This window comes from Physeter macrocephalus, chromosome 9 (assembly GCF_002837175.3).
Source record: "Physeter macrocephalus isolate SW-GA chromosome 9, ASM283717v5, whole genome shotgun sequence".
NCBI classification, from domain to species: Eukaryota; Metazoa; Chordata; class Mammalia; order Artiodactyla; family Physeteridae; genus Physeter; species Physeter macrocephalus.
Genome location: NC_041222.1, coordinates 83887251 through 83891833, shown reverse-complemented (window position 1 = coordinate 83891833; position 4583 = coordinate 83887251).

Below are 4583 nucleotides of genomic sequence, written 5' to 3'. Positions count from 1 at the left end.
TTTTTTTTTTTTTTTTTTTTTCGGTACGCAGGCCTCTCACTGTTGTGGCCTCTCCCGTTGCGGAGCACAGGCTCCGGACACGCAGGCTCCGCAGCATGTGGGATCTTCCCGGACTGGGGCACGACCCGTGTCCCCTGCATCAGCAGGTGGACTCTCAACCACTGCGCAATTTGAGCATGGTCCCTTCTTGTCAAAGGGGGGAAAAAATCCCCTCCGAGCATTGATGCTCCTGGAACTGACAATATTGACTTTTTTTTTTTTTTTTTTTTTTTTGCGGTACGCAGGCCTCTCACTGTTGTGGCCTCTCCCGTTGCGGAGCACAGGCTCCGGACACACAGGCTCCGCAGCATGTGGGATCTTCCCGGACTGGGGCACGACCCGTGTCCCCTGCATCAGCAGGTGGACTCTCAACCACTGCGCCACCAGGGAAGCCCATAGAGATCTTTTGTACAGCAATGTGAATACACTTAACACTACTGAACTGCACACTTAAAAATGATTAAGTGGTAAAAAAAAGATTACCTACCTATATCTATATTGATAGATCTCTTGTATCTCATTGGTCACAGACCTTCTTGGAGAGTATCTCTGTGACTGTGTCAATCTGTGTCCAGTCAGAGGGTAGGGACCACACAGTAACCTGAACAGGATGTCTAATAGGCCCAGTTAGTAAGCACTGATGAGACATAAAAGAAAGCTCTAGGGAACCCAGGGCTGAGGGAAGGCACTCACAGAGGCCAGATTGGAAGGAGCTAGGCCTCAAATGGAGAAGGCATGCCTGAGCCCACTAGATGTCAGGGAAGTCTGCTGGTTTGTGTGGGCCAGGCTGGTCTGCAGCCACCATGGCGCAGGCGCTGTGCCTGGTGGCCAGGTACATAGAAAGCTCAGGGCATCAGAATGCAGGTGGGGGCTGAGAGCGGGAAAGCTGAATCTAGAGGCCTTGGAAAGGTAATCACCAGGGTGGGGCTGCAAGGTCACAAGGGAATGTCATTTGGGGTGCATGGCTGGGCACCAAATGTCCTGACCCCCACATCTCAGACCCCCAGGCATCAGAGCCTCCTCTCCCTTCCACCCCTCCAGTGCCCTGAACTGGGGGAGCCTGACATTTTGCTCACCAGGAAGGAGAAATGTCCAAGGGTATTTGGACCTCAGAGGCGATGAACTGGTACAGTGACCTTGGGAGAATAAGAGGCCTCTAGTACAGGATGCAAAAGAAATAATTGGTAAAATAATATAAAATTATTATTTTATCTGAATAAAATCTGATAAATTGGACTACATAAAATTGAAAACTTCTGCTTATCAAGGAATGGGCTGCTGATACACAAACAGCACTGGTGAATCTCAGAAATATTTTGTGAGTAAAAGAAGCCAGACATATAATAAATGAATCCGTTTATTTGTGGTTCCAGAACAGGCAAAATGAATTAGAACAGTGGTGGCCTCTGTAGTCAGGGGAGAGGGCTTGACTGCACAGGGGCCAGAGAAAACTTTCTTGGGGACAGCAATGTTCTAAGACTTGATATTCGTGATGGTCCATCTAAACAGTTCTCAAAACACATCAGTCTGGACCTCCAAGATGAGTGCTTTCTTGGTGTATGTGAGTTATAATTCACTGCTAACATCTAAAGCATATCTCACCCTGTCTAGCCCTGGCTGGGGAGGTAGCTCCAACACGGGCTCTCCCTGCAAAGTTCAGAGAAGTAAGACCAAGGCCTGAGGCCGCACGGCCAGAGAGAGGGCAGAGGCCACAGCCTTGAGACGAGTGCATCCCGTGGGCTCCCTCTGCCCTTCCCAGCCCACACCCTAGTGACTAACTCTGCAACCAGGAGCTACCCGCACACCTCTGGCCACCCCAGCTGACACAGGGCGTTCCCTAAGGAGTGTGTGATGGACAGTGCACTCAGTGGGTGCTGGGCTGGGAACAGAGGCCACCTTTGGTGGGGGGCGGGGGTGGGTCCCTCGGTATCACTGGGGCGCTATGGGCATCATGGAGGTCTTGGACATCATGAAGGTCATGAACATCACAGGGGCCATGAGCATCTCTGGGGACATGTACATCACAGGGGGTCATGGGCATAATGGGGACCATGGGCACCATGGGGCCTATGGGGGTCATAGACATCATAGGAGCCATAGGCATTTGGGACCATGGGCATCATGTGGGCCATAGATATTATGGGAGCTATGGGCACCAAGGGGGCCAAGGACATCATGGGGTGTCATAGACATAATGGGAGGACATGGGCATCACAGGGGCTGTGGGCATCATGGAAGACACGGACATCATAGGGGGATATGAGCATCATGGGGGCCATCAGCCTCTGGGGCCAGTGAGGTGGGAGATGTCCCCAGCCTTAGGCTGGGCTCTCACTTTGGCCTGAGTGGGTGGTGCCCAGGAGCCCAGGGTTATCCCCACCCCATCCCTGGGGATGCAGAACCAGGACCCTGGTACTCTCTGAAGCATCCCTGATCCTACCTGGCCTGTGCCCTCTCCTGCATCCACTCCTGGGGAAGCTTAGGGAATGCTGGGAAGCTGTCACCTGAGAGGGGACAGTGAAGCCAATAGACGTGCCTTTGACCAGGGATCAGAAAGACCAGCAACACTTTTTAAGTTGTTTCTTTTAACTCTTTTGTCTGGTTATAAAATAATGTAGGAAGTATACACACAGAACTGTAACTGACAGAGGCAAGTCCTCTAAAAAAAAAGGCATTTTTGTTATGGATGAAGAAAGAAGCCAGCGGGCTTACAAGGTGCCACATGCCCACTGGAGAAAGCTTGGTAAGTCAGCAAAGGTGATTAGGAGGAAGACCTCATCCTACCACCCAGGGAAAACCATGGTTAACATTTCAGTGGGTTTTTTCTAGGGAAGTGTTTGTATCATTGAAATCATTTAATTTTGCAACCTCTCCCCATAACAGTATAGTGTCAGCCATAACAGGCTGCACTGTAAGGATCTCTTGTAATGGTTACATGATATTCTATCATGGAGGGGCCACAAATTATCCTTTCCCTGGCATACATTTAAGTTGCCTACAATTTTTCATTACTTCATATAATGCTATGGTGAATTATTCATAATGCTTTTATCATATTAAACAATATCTCTTTAGAATAGATTCCTAGTAGCAAAATTATTTGGGTCAGAGGATATAAATATTCTAAAGGCCCTTGATATATATTGCCAAATTGTTGTGTGGAAGAGCCAGTCACTGTGTTTGCAGATGCTTCTCATGTAGCAACTGTGGAAATCTGTGTACCTTCAGGATTTGTTGTTCATTGTGAATCATGGTTTCAACATATAGGTCTTTAGCTCTGAGGCTATTTTTTAAAATATGTGGTAGCCATTTATATTTTCTTTTGATTCACTGGCAGAGACAATGCTCAGAGTTTGTCAAATTATTTTCTTGGCCCCATACATCTGGGTGTGATCACATGACTAATTCTCATGCGTGAGAGGAAGTGACCTGCTACTAGATTGAAATATGCTGGGTCCCTGGGCACCACTTGGTTGAAAAGCAGGAGAGCCCCCTTACCCACATCAGGTGTGTGAGAGTGAGAAATAAACCACTCTGAATTAGCCACCAAGATGCTGGGGTTTATCTGATACCACAGCAGAGTTTGGCCTCTCGACCAAAATACTCACACTATTAGTTATCTATCACTTTTAAACAAATAAGTGTCTTTAAAAACTAATCATTTAGTGTCTCTAATAGTTTCTGTGGGTCAAAAATTCAGAAGTGTCTCTGCAGAGTGGCTCTGGCTCAGGGCCTCTTATGAGGCTGCAGTCAGGTGTCAACTGGAGCTATAGTCTCACCTGAAGATTTGTGGTATGCGGGCCTCCCTCTGTTGTGGCCTCTCCCCTTTGCGGAGCACAGGCTCCGGACGCGCAGGTCCAGCGGCCATGGCTCACGGGTCCAGCCGCTCCGCGGCATGTGGGATCCTCCCAGACCGGGGCACGAACCCAGTTCCCCTGCATCGGCAGGCGGACGTGCAATCACTGCGCCACCAGGGAAGCCCTCACCTGAAGATTTGAGTGGAGCTGGGGATGCACTTCCAAGGTGATTCACTCCCTCATGGCCAGCTGGTACCGGTGGCCATTGCTTGGAGGCTTCAGCTCCTCCCCACACTGGGCTCTCCTCAGTGCTGCCTGAGCATCCTCACAATATGGAAGCTGGCTTCCGCAGAAAGAGTGATCCAGGAGAGAAAGGCAGAAGCCAAAGTGCCCTCTATGACCAAGCCACAGAAGTCACACACCATCACCTCTGCTGTAATTTATTGGCCATATACACTAGCTCTGATTTACTGTAAGAAGAGACTACAGAAGGGTGTGAAAATGAAAGCAAGGATTATTGTGGCCATCTTTTTTTTTTTTAATTTTTGGCTGCATTAGGTCTTCATTTTTGTGCGCTGGCTTTCTCTAGTTGCGGGGAGAGGGGGCTACTCTTCGTTGCAGTGCATGGGCTTCTCATTGTGGGGGCTTCTCTTATTGTGGAGCATGGGCTCTAGGAGCGTGGGCTTCAGTAGTTGTGGCTCGTAAGCTCTGAGTGCAGGCTCAGTAGCTGTGGCACACGGGCTTAGT